The sequence below is a fragment of the Schistocerca piceifrons genome, chromosome 5 (genome assembly GCF_021461385.2).
Source record: "Schistocerca piceifrons isolate TAMUIC-IGC-003096 chromosome 5, iqSchPice1.1, whole genome shotgun sequence".
NCBI lineage: Eukaryota > Metazoa > Arthropoda > Insecta > Orthoptera > Acrididae > Schistocerca > Schistocerca piceifrons.
The window spans coordinates 109,420,300-109,433,571 of NC_060142.1; the positions used below are offsets into that span (position 1 = coordinate 109,420,300).

General features: G+C 38.5%; 1 protein-coding gene across 1 annotated transcript in view; it reads left to right on the plus strand.

Annotated features, from left to right (window-relative positions):
• Positions 1 to 13,272, plus strand: part of LOC124798440 (metallophosphoesterase 1) — a 161,800-nt gene that overhangs the window by 40,325 nt on the left and 108,203 nt on the right. The window lies entirely within an intron of this gene.

A 13,272-nucleotide genomic window follows, 5' to 3' on the forward strand; every position in this document is an offset into this window, starting at 1 on the left:
ATTTCATCGTACATTTCTTCAGTTTCTTTGTCATCTGGAGAGTTAGTTGGCATATAATCTTGTACTACTGTAGTATTTATAAAAAATGTGAGTGTAGGCTGCAGTTTAGAATGGGACAGTGTCTCCAGTGCTCGGCATTTCCCCTACAGCGCTTGCCCATAGCCTGCACCACTACAGCTCTTGCCACGCATCCCATGCTGACTGCACACTGTCGGCCAAGGTATTCTGTGTGGGCTCTAACTTGTACTCAATGGTGAGATTACAAAACATGAATAGAAGTTGAAACATAATGTATGCAGAAAACGGAGGTGAAAAAATGAAAGCATAGACATATAGGTAAGAGATTAAGGAGAGGGAAAAATTAAAACAAAAATCGCAGGCATATGGAGAGTGAGAGATGTTCTTATAGGAAGATGAAATGTGAGCTGAAAAGCAGAGCAAGGATAAAGATACAAGCATGTGGAAAGAAAAGGGAGGAGTGAATATGAAAAGAATAGTAGAAATTATAATCCTTGAATCCATTGGAAAAATCATTTGAGAAAATTATAAAATTATGAGAAGGCTGAATGACTGACCAGGATTTACTGTCATGAGGCAAATTCTGACTACTTGTGACAGTCACACATAAAAGTACAAAATACTTGTAACAATCTTAATTTTTAGGAAAAAATTATGTGTTTGAGAAATGTTAGGAAGGTGGTTCAGGTCACTCAGACCCAAGGATTAGAGGAATCCACTCAATGTCAACATCCCTGTACCTAATTAGGAGGTATTCCTGTTACTACTACCCCCTCAAAAGCCTTAATATGAGCGAAGGCAGCATCTTTCGCAGAAATCTGATGCTCCAGTGTGATGAAGAAGATAGAGCAAATTTGAAACAATGCAGCTGTCGTGTTGTACTGTGCATACAGAGAGGCTTAAAGGAAAACTGTGTTGATTCCGGTGCTTTCATACTGGCATTTAAAGGACATTTCCTACCAGAAAAAGTAGAAGTTGTGGTTTATAGATGTGACATGAAATCCTGTGTTCAGCCACCTATGAAGCTTTTCAGATGATCCATTTTGGTCATATATCATCTCACTATACTTTCAGAACTTACATGTAGGTAAACAGAGCAGAACTCCGCATGATGATTGACACTGTTAACAACCTCCTCTGTGTGCAACAGTTTAGACCATCACACGTCCAGGTTGCAAGAAAGGGAAAGAAAATGCAGAAATACACACAAAGTTTCTGATATGTTTAACCATTAACCATATGAGAGACAGTCTTGATGATAGCCGAACAAGGCTACAAATACACTTGTTGTAGCTGGGATTCACAGTCATAAAATTTTTTTTGAAGGACATCATCTTTACGCCAGTGACTGTTATAAGTTTTTATTACGCTATTGCAATGTCGGCCTTAGGCCATTATCAAGTGCTGCTGAAAAATACAGAATGTTTAAGAAAATTATTTTACAGGTTCGTTATGTACCTCGGCGTCATGCTGATTATACAAAACATTTTAACTATGTAGCCATGTTACTTACATATTATGGCTTTAAGCCATGTCAATGTAATGTAAGCTGACACATTTGTGTGTCATTCTCAATCCTGTTAAATACATTCGTGTCGTTGTTACACAGTGTGAGCACATGTATACAAGCACCGTAAAACAGTAGTACAGTTGTTGGATGGCAGTGGCGCTCCACACATAGTAAAACAATATCTGTAATCTGTTTACACGCGAAAACGGTTATTAGTAGCCTGCAAAGAGTAGTCTGCAGCTGTGATCTAATGCATGTGTGATTAGTGATGGGTTAATGAACATGTGCATTCACAGATTATGTTGTTTTACGATGTTTGTATACGTGTGGTTGCACTGTGTAACAACAACACGAATGTATTTAACAGGATTGACAACGACACACAAATGTGTTAGCTTACATTATATTGACATGGCTTAAAGCCGTAATATGTATGTAACATGGCTACATAGTTAAAATGTTTTGTATAATCGGCATAACGTCTTAATACATAATGAAACTGTAAAATAATTTTCTTAAACATTCTGTATTTTTCAGCAGCACTTGATAATGGCCTAAGGCCGAAATTGCAACAGTGTAATAAAAACTTATAACAGTCACTGGCGTAAAGATAATGTCCTTCAAGGACAAGTGAATCCAAGTAATCAGTTTATCATAATTTTATATTGTCCAATTCAAAACAATCAAAAATAGTCTATCATCATCGTGAACCTATATATCGTGGGTTGTACACTGAATAAAACCTTATGCATCGAATTCCTTGAGATCCATTGTGACAGAAAGCTAAAATGGAATATACATGTAGAAAAAATAAATCAAGGAACCCATTTTGTCCTGCATCACACATTGCTGCATCCCTCATCGTGTTGACTTGAAGATCCAGGTGTTAGTTCATGTTGCATACTTTCATTCTTAGTGGTTTTGTGGGCTTTTCTTTTGGAACAGGGCTAATAAATTAAGGAAACTATTCATTCAGTAACAATGTGAAGAATAAGACCAATGTGAAGTGGTCGAGAAAACATTCTACAGAGGCCTCTTCAAAAATGTTGGAATTGTAACACTAACTCCTCAGTGATACTTATTGCTAAATATACAAATTGTTTCAATTGAAGCATGATGTACACAATTTCTATACAATAAACAAAGTAACTTCCATGTAGACTGTACCTTCTTCTCCAGTGTGCAGTCAATATACTGTAAAAATCTCAAAGACCTTCTCATCAAACATGAAGCAACAAATTGGAAATCCTCATAAATCACAACAACACCAAAAACTTCAATAGTATCTACTTTCACAAATAGGTGATTATGTAGAATCAAGTACAGAAGATTCCTGTCAGCTGCATGACAAATGCCAATGCTCTTTCTAAATAGGACTTTACGCTTAAGGCATGAAGATAACCTTTGTTCTATGCTAAATATAAATTTGGTATGTAGATAACTTTTGTTCTATGATACATGTTTATGTAATTTTGTAGATATTAAGCTAAATGTTGGAGGTAAATATCAGCTATTTAATGTAAAAGAGGAAGAAGCTTCTTCTTTTTCTTCTTCTTCTTCTTTTCTTCTTCTTCTTCTCCAAACAAGTGGCTTTATGGCAATTGCAGTATGTTAAATTTGATATTCATAGAACTTTAATGATGATTAATTGTTAAGTAGTTTCTAATAGTTGGTTCTGATTTTTAATGTGTACATTTATTTCGTCCATGGCCCTTTATGAAATCTATGGATTACAATGAACAAATGAACACATGAAAGCCCTTGCATGGAATCTGATTGGTACATCTTGATTTTTTTGTCATCATTCTATGAAAATACAGTAAGTTTTCAAAGAAACCACATAAAAGGCTCTGTAACAAGCTATTGCACTATTATGTGGGGAGACAACTCAAAAGAATTCTGTCATGCACTGTTTGGATCATAACATTTCAGCACAGTTGATACAAAAGGGTAATGAAATGCTCATGACACATAAATAGGAATTATTCAAACAAGGATAACATTGTTTCCATGAAGCCCTGCAGGGTAAGTTTGGATAACCAGCTGTAGGGGTAGATTACACAAAATAGTTTTACCTTAAGAGAGCTATAATTTCATTTTCAGGCAAAGCTTCTGTTGATATAAGCTTGCACGTCATTAGAATTTTGTCTGCAATCTAAACACAAATTCTTAGTGAATTTACTTTACTTTTCTCACAATATGGAGACAAGTGCAGAGATTTCCATGTATTTTGTTTGCTGTAACATCAGATTAACATACAGTCCATCCTGTCTCTCCTGAATCTTAAGGCTTGTTTCTGAGCAGCACATCAGAAACAGGCATTCCCATCATAGTGAAATACTTTCTTTCTTTCTTTTCCATGGGTAGTTTATCTGAATCTCTCTCTCTCTTGTAGCTTGAAGTATTACGTTATCTCACTTCTGTTCCCTTAATTATAATTACTTGTGTATTATTATTATTGTTATTATTATTATTATTATTATTATTATTATTATTATTAGTAGTAGTAGTAGTAGTAGTAGTAGTAGCTTTGCTATTATTATTAGTTTGTTCATGGTACTGTTATTCCATATTGCTTTAGATATATGTAATTATATTCCAAATCATCTTTTGCCGTCTGTTCTTATTACAATACTATCTGAATATCTAGTTTTCCCTGGATATGTATTTATTTCAGTTCTAGTAGTCCATCTGCCCTTTCCCCATTTGTCTGTTCATCATCTGCTCCCCCTTCTCTCTGTCCACCTTCACCATGCTCCACTCTCTGTCCATCTCCCCCCCTCCATCCATCTTCTCATCCCTCCTCTCTTTGTCCATCTCCCCCTCCTTCCTCTCTTTGTCCATCCACTCCTCCCCCTCTCTCTGTTCAACTCCTGTTTCCTGGTTGCAGTACACCTCCCCCCCCCCCCCACCCCCCAACCCCCGCCCACCCTACTTCTCCATTTCCTCCTGTTCCTTTTCTCTGTCCATCCCATCCTGATGGTGTGATTGTGTGTGTGAATTTGTGTACTCTTACTAGAAAAAGAGCAAGAGCTCGAAAGCTTGTGTTAATGGTTTTCATGCCACACACTAGTCTTCTACAGGTAAGTGGTTGTGGTTGCAACATCTACATGTAGCAAGACCTGAAAACCGGTTGCCTGACTCACCTTGGTGTATCATAGAGGTGGATTCAAGCACATGCTTTAGTGCCTTTATAGGTACATATGAAATGATTGACCAGTCTAATAATTTACAGGCAGCTTAGCAAATAATTAATATCAGAAATTAATGAAGATATCCTGTAGGATTGATGATGCTGACCAAGAGGAGTAAACTACCGTTTGGCAGTGTATTGCTAAATTTATCATCTGTACTATCTAAATTTCAGGTTTTACGCCATTCTAAAGTACACTTGCTAAAAGTTGCCAACCCATTGTTATGTCATATCTGTTAAGGCAGTACAATGCAGATAAACAAGACTAACACGTCTTTATGATGAACAGATGGCAGTTCATCTTAAAGACATGAGCGGTGGCGGCTTGTGAGTATACATTCTGGGGGTTCACTAATTTTTAGATTCAAATAAATTTGAGAGTGGGAAATTATTAGCATCTGCTGTATAACTGTTGTGCTTGTCAACAAGTTTATACAACTACAGCCACCGCCAATAACAACAACAACAACAACAACAACAACAATAATAAAGAGAGAATGGTTTTGGGGAATTTGTACATAATTAATTAGTATATTTGTATGTAATTAAGTTTAGTTTAGAGTAATAATGAAATAATGTGTAAGCTTTCATAACTGTCCATTTCATATTTTTGTGTAGTGGGAATTTTCATGCTTTTACAATAACTTTAAAAGGTGTTTTTCAATGTGGCAGTCTTTTTGTGACACCTAATACTTCTGAACACAGTTTTCCAATAGCTAGAACTACTAGTTAGACAACCCACACACAATGGACATATATTAGAACTTGTAACTACAAACATGCCTAGCTTTATCGACAGTGTCTGTATAGAAACAGCTATTACTGATTATGATATCATCATAGCAACAATGGTCACTAAAGTTAATAAATCCATCAAGAAGACCACAAAGCAGATAAGCTATTGTTAGCATTGCACTTAGACAATGAATGAACGTAATTTACCTCCAGTATGATAGATGTGCAGAGGTATCATGAGCAAAATTTAAAGTGTTTGTAAATCATGCTCTGGAGATGTATGTGCCAAGTAACTGGATTAAGGATAGTAAGAACCCTCCGTGGTGTAATAACCATATTCAAAAAATACAGAGGAAACGGAGACTGTTGTTTTCTCGGTTCAAAACCGAGGGTGAAAATCCCGACAGGCAAAAGTTAATATAAATTTGTGTGTCCATAAGAAGAACAAGGCACAAAGCATACATCTTCCACAGTCATTCCTTAGCAAAAGATCTTGCCAAGAACCCAAGAAAATTCTGGTCGTACGTAAAATTGCTAAGTTGGCTGAAGGCTTCTGTCCACTCACTTGTCACCCAGTCTGGGCTGACAATTGAAGACAGCTAAAGGAAAGATGAAGTTTTAAATTTCACATTTAAGAAATCGTTCATGCTGGGGGATCATACAAACATACCAGCTTCTGACTGTTGTTCAGATTCTCACATGGAAGGCATAGAAATTGGAACCATGACATAGAAAGCAATTGAAGGAGCTGAAAATAAATAAGTTACTAGGTCCAGATGGAATTCCAGTTTGGTTTGTGGAGACTACTCTTAGCCTGCATTTGTCATGAATCTTGCACCCAGCAAAAGTCCCAAGCAAACTGAAAAAAGCGCAGGTGATTCCTGTATATGAGAAAGGTAAAAGAATTGATCTCTATAATTACAGACCAATATCTTTAACGTGGGTTTACTGCAGATTTCTTGAACACATTCCAAGTTTCGATAGAATAAATTTCCATGAGGCAGAAAAGCTTCAGTCCACAAATCAGCACCAATTTAGAAATCATAACTTCATGTGAAACTCAACTGCTTGCCCTTATCTCACGTGATACTGTACAAAGCATGGAAGTGGGGCAACAGGCATTTTCCATAGCCCTTAATTTCCAAGAAGTATTTGCCACAGTGCCCCACTGCTACTTGTTGACAAAAGTCCAAGTATATAGTTTAAGATCCCAGATACGGGAGTCATTCGAAGACTTTTTAAGTAATAGAAGCCAGTTTGTGGTCCTCAACTGTGAGTATTGTTTAGAGCCAGGGTATCATCATGAGTGCCCCAGAGAAGAATGAGAGAACCACTTTTGTCCTCTATATATGTAAATGATCTGATGGACACGGTGAGCTGCAATTTACACCTGTTTGTTGACGACGCTGTGGTGTACAGGGAGGTATCGATGTTGAGTGACTGTAGAATACCCGAGATGACTTACACAAAATTTTTAGTTGGTGTGATGAATGGCTGCTTGCTCTAAATGTAGGAAAATGTAAGTTAATGCAGATTAGTAGGAAAAACAGTACTGTAACATTTGAATACGGCTTTAGTAGGATGCAGCTTGTGACTGTCACTTTCATTAAATGTCTAGGTTCTACTTTGGAAAGTGATATGAAATGGAATGAGCCCATCAGGTTGGTTGTAGGGAAGGTGAATGTTCAACTTAGTTTCATTTGGAGAATTTTGGGAAAGCGTAATTCATTCATAAATGAGACAGCATGTAGAATGCTAGTGCAGACCATTCCTGGTACTGTTAAGAGTGTTTGGCATTCCCACCAGGTCAGATTAAAGGAAGGCTTTGAAGCAGTTGTGAGGTGGGCTAATAGATTTGTGACCAGCAGGTTCAGCCAGCATGCAAGTATTATGGAAATGCTTGGTGAAGTAAAATGAGACTCCCTGGAGGGAAATTGACTCTTTTTCCAAAAGGCATTGTTGCATTAAATTAGAGAACCAACATTTGTGGTTGGGAGTGAAACAGGAGCGAAAATGACTATTTTTGGTACAAGATACCCTCCTCCATGCACTTTACTGTGGCTTATGGAGTATGTATGTAGATGTAGATTCTTATTGTACCTGAGCAAAAGGGGGGTGGCTCACAAAAATGTTGTGTTAAGATGGTCTTACATTTATCGTGGTCATTTTGCAACCTCTCAAGAAATAAATGACAAAATATTACATAAGATAATACAATTCTAAATCACACTCAGATATGCTTTTTGTGACATGATAAGTATGTTAAATAGGTTTATTAGAATAAATGTTGCTGACTTAAAAGGATTATCTTTTCACCTTCTATTGCCAGCCGAAGTGGCCGATCGGTTCTAGGCGCTACAGTCTGGAACCGCGAGACCGCTACGGTCGCAGGTTCGAATCCTGCCTCGGGCATGGATGTGTGTGATGTCCTTAGGTTAGTTAGGTTTAAGTAGTTCTAAGTTCTAGGGGACTGATGACCTCAGATGTTAAGTCCCATAGTGCTCAGAGCCATTTGACCCATTTTCACCCTCTATTCATTTTTGCCTTTAGATTTTACACAGTGTGCACCATTTGTTGATTAACTGGTATGCTTCTAATGGCAATTTACACGATAAATAAAATAACTATTCAGGAAGCTTAAAGTTTAAACACTCATCATTTGGGATAATTAGGAAAGGAACCAGATAACTTGTACTGCTTTCATTCTACAAACAGCACTAGCGACTCAGAGTAGGGTAGATGTGCATAATCATACTGTTATAAAATTGGCTGTAATTTTTCATACTAGTAAATTTTTTGAAATGTAGCTTTTTGTGATGCTTAGTGACATCACCAACTTTCATTTGAGACCTTGTATGACATGATAGCTCAAAGTGTTTGGTAGTTATTAATTTTCTGTTGCCTGTTGTAATATTCATAACCATAAATATTTGTATCTTTTGTAATAATTATTATAAAATTGTGGTCCATATTAAAGTGAGCTCATCTCATCATCACATCGCTGCAATTTCTGCAGTGCCTTTGATTTTATTGTTGCATGTTGATAAGTTGTGGAACTTAGTTTATGTTAAAATTTGCAACAACAGTATTACTGTCGACACCAACTAACCACAGTTACATGCCTTTCGACTCACCTCAGGCTATGGGATGTACCCTCACTGGTAAGTCAACTTGCTTGGCTACAGCCAATGTGTATACTTCTACACCTAAAACTACCTCTCTACTGTGCAGACCAGTGTGAAGTGTGTGGCAGAGGGTATGTCCAGTACATCAGTTATTAGGACTTTTCCCTGTTCCATTCACATCTGAATCACAGAAAAAATAATTTTTTTAATGCCTCTGTGCATGATGTAATTAATTTAATCTTATGTTCACAATCCCTATGGGAGTGATATTTATCGGCTTATAGCATATTCCTAAGAATTATAAGTTAAAGCTAGTTCTTGAAGCATTGTCGGTAGATTTTCTCACTATAGTTTACGTCTTCAGGAGTCTGCCAGTTCAGATCTTTCAACATCTCAGTGACACTCTCCCATGGGTCAGACGAACCTGTGACGATTCGTGCTGCTCTTTGCTGTACCCGTTCAATTACTCTTGCTAGTCCTATTCGGTATGGGTCCCACATACCTGAGCAATAATCTAGTGTGGGTTGCATGAGTGATTTGTAAGCGGTCTCCTTTGTAGACTGATTGCATTTCTCTAGTATTCTACCAAGAAACTGAAGTCTGCTACCTGCTTTACCCATGACTCAGCCTATGTAATCATTTCACTTCATTTCTCTACTGTTACACCCAAGTACATGTGTGAGTTTGCGAATTCCAACTGTGACTCAGAAATATGATATTCGTATGGTACTAAGTGTGAAGTGCACAAGTTCACGTTCTTGAACATTTAAAGCAGGTTGCCAGCCATTGCTATCAATGTCTGACATATTAAACTTCCTGGCAGATTAAAACTGTGTGCCCGACCGAGACTCGAACTCGGGACCTTTGCCTTTCGCGGGCAAGTGCTCTACCAACTGAGCTACCAAAGCACGACTCACGCCCGGTACTCACAGCTTTACTTCTGCCAGTACCTCGTCTCCTACCTTCCAAACTTTACAGAAGCTCTCCTGCGAACCTTGCAGAACTAGCACTCCTGAAAGAAAGGATATTGCGGAGACATGGCTTAGCCACAGCCTGGGGGATGTTTCCAGAATGAGATTTTCACTCTGCAGCGGAGTGTGCGCTGATATGAAACTTCCTGGCAGATTAAAACTGTGTGCCCGACCGAGACTCGAACTCGGGACCTTTGCCTTTCGCGGGCAAGTGCTCTACCAACTGAGCTACTGAAGCACGACTCACGCCCGCTACTCACAGCTTTACTTCTGCCAGTACCTCGTCTCCTACCTTCCAAACTTTACAGAAGCTCTCCTGCAAAGGTCTTGAGTTCGAGTCTCGGTCGGGCACACAGTTTTAATCTGCCAGGAAGTTTCATATCAGCGCACACTCCACTGCAGAGTGAAAATCTCATTCTGGAAACATCCCCCAGGCTGTGGCTAAGTCATGTCTCCGCAATATCCTTTCTTTCAGGAGTGCTAGTTCTGCAAGGTTCGCAGGAGAGCTTCTGTAAAGTTTGGAAGGCAGGAGACGAGGTACTGGCAGAAGTAAAGCTGTGAGTACCGGGCGTGAGTCGTGCTTCAGTAGCTCAGTTGGTAGAGCACTTGCCCACGAATGGCAAAGGTCCCGAGTTCGAGTCTCGGTCGGGCACACAGTTTTAATCTGCCACGAAGTTTCATATCAGCGCACACTCCGCTGCAGAGTGAAAATCTCATTCTGTCTGACATATTGTTTCTACAATTTCTTTCAGACTCCACTTCATTGTAGATAACTGCATCATCTATAAAAAGTCTGAGGTTACTATTAATATTGCCCACAAAATCATTAATATACAACATGAACAGCAACAAAAGGGCTCAATGCATTTCCGAGGGGTACATCCAAAGTTACTTCTACATCTGTTGATGATTCTCCATCTGAGATAACATGCTGTGTTCTTCCTATCAAGAAAATCTCAATCCAGCCATATATTGCTCTAACATCTCATATGTAGGGACTGGACAAAGTCATATTTTATGCCCATATTCAGTGTTATTTTTAGGCAATTTCAGTGATATTTGTATCAAATTTTGGTGCTATTTTTTGATGATTTCTGTGATACTTTTGTCAAATTTGTTGCTATTTGTGCAAAATTTGGTTCTGTTTTTCGCCAAATTCATTTTTTTTTTTTTGGGTGGGGGGGGGGGGGATTTCACTACTGTTAATTTTGGTGTTATTTCTCTCCGTTATTCATGTTATTTTCCTTTCGGTGCTTTTTTTTGCCAACTAAGGGTTTTTTTTTTTTTTTTTTTTAAACTATGTGCAATTATTTTTGCCAGACTTGCTGTTACCTTTTTCTGTTTTCAGCATTGTTGGTTTCCAATTTTGCTGTTTGTTTACCAGTTTCAGTGTTGTTTGTTTTCCAGTTTTCATGTTGTTTGTTTTCCAGTTGCGATGTCTTTTTCTGGTTGTCATGTTGTTTGTTTTCCGATTTTTGATGCCATCATCTTGACGTAAGCAACTATCATTTTAAGATAATACACAAACGTGAGCCTTGAAGTAAGAAGCCAAAATGTATTTTCAACATCAAATAAATATCAGTTACAAATATTAGTAAATTACCGTCCCCAGATTTATAGAATTTTTAATACAGGAAAATAACAGAATTCTTGATAAACACCAGTTACATGCTATTTTTTGCATTATCATTTGTGCGAAATTTTCCTACCCATATGCATATGATCATACTTTTGATAATAAGCGTAGGTGCGAGAGCCTAGCATCTGTTCCTGGCAGCCCATACCACTGCTACTAACAAGGCACACCTCCTCCCATTTCTCCTTCTGCACGAGAAGTCAGCTCGTAATTTCATAGACTGACAAAACCCTTTATATACACTGACTGGCATGAAAAATGCGGAACCTAATAAATGAAATGTAATCATTGTGTAATTATCTAGTTAATCAAAGTGAAGCACTTCAACCAATTTTTTTGAGCGGGTTATGCTGTTGGCTTTGTTTAGTGAGCAAACAATGAAATATTGAACGTTTATTGCACTAGCCTCGATTGATGTTTCCCACACAACCTGGAAAACGCATCACTGAATGTGAGCGAGTAATTTTTTTGCCACTGTTGGAGCATTTATTGTTGTACCCTGAATTGTTCCCCTATTAATCAAACATTTTTGTAGGATCTTTCTGTGATTGTTGTTATCAGTTTTCTGGAGTAAACATGCTGTTAAGCCCTAAAGAAGCTGTGAAAACTGGTGCTTTAGTGGAAGATGGCCACAGCATGCATTACATTGCAGAAGTATTGAGGACTACACCTTCCACGATTTCCAGAACTTTATCGAAGTATGGAGAAACTGGAGTCTTTGTAGGGAGACCAGGAACAGGCCCAAGAAGAGCAACATCAGAGAGAAATGACCACTCCTTGCAACTTCAAGTTCTCTGCAACTGCTACACCATTGCTATTGAAGCATGAAATCAACTCCACCAGGTCCGAGGGGTGTTAATGAGAGAATTGTTTGAAGAAGACTGCAAAAAGGCAATCTTCAGTCTTGAAGACCTACTACAAGTCCGAAACTCACCAGAGAGCATTGCACAGTGCTCGACTTCGTTTGCAACGGAATGTAATGGGTGGGCAGTATAACAATTGGATCAATTGTTGTTCACTGGTGAGTTGCGATTTGGCCCCTGATCACCTGATGGAAGAGAAGGGGTCTGGAGATGGCCAGGGCAAAGGTATTCCCCTTGCACATTCTCATCCAGGATGGCCAAACAGGCAGCATGCTCTTCTGCAGTGTCCATCAGTGTCTTGTACACCAAACATTTCATATGTATGAGTGAGCTTGAGAGAACATAGTGGCAACAGTATTGGCCCACGCCTTCAGACACAACATTTGAGGAAAACATTACCTAAACGTTCTCTGGCATGTATGGCAAAGTGTGATAGTGACTCATCATGAGGGAGAACCTAAAAACGTCAGTAGAAAGTTTCATGTAAAAATAACACCACATGTTGTTGTGGTCTTCAGTCCTGAGACTGGTTTGATGCAGCTCTCCATGCTACTCTATCCTGTGCAAGCTTCTTCATCTCCCAGTACGTACTGCAGCCTACATCCTTCTAAATCTGCTTAGTGTATTCATCTCTTGGTCTCCCTCTATGATAAATACCCTCCACGCTGCCCTCCAATACTGAATTGGTGATCCCTTGATGCCTCTGAATGTGTCCTACCAACCGATCCCTCCTTCTAGTCAAGTTGTACCACAAACTCCTCTTCTCCTCGATCCTATTCAATACCTCCTCATTAGTTATGTGATCTACCCATCTAATCTTCAGCATACTTCTGTAGCACCACATTTCGAAAGCTTCTATTCTCTTCTTGTCCAAACTGTTTATCGTCCATGTTTCACTTCCATACATGGCTACACTCCATACGAATACTTTCAGAAATGATTTCCTGGCACTTAAATCTATACTCGATGTTAACAAATTTCTCTTCTTCAGAAACGCTTTCCTTGCCATTGCCAGTCTACATTTTATATCCTCTCTACTTCGACCATCATCAGTTATTTTGCTCCTCAGATAGCAAACCTCCTTTACTACTTTAAGTGTCTCATTTCCTAATCTAATTCCCTCAGCATCACTCGACTTAATTTGTTACATTCCATTATCCACGTTTTGCTTTTGTTGATGTTCATCTTATATCCTCCAAGACACTGTCCATTCCGTTCAAC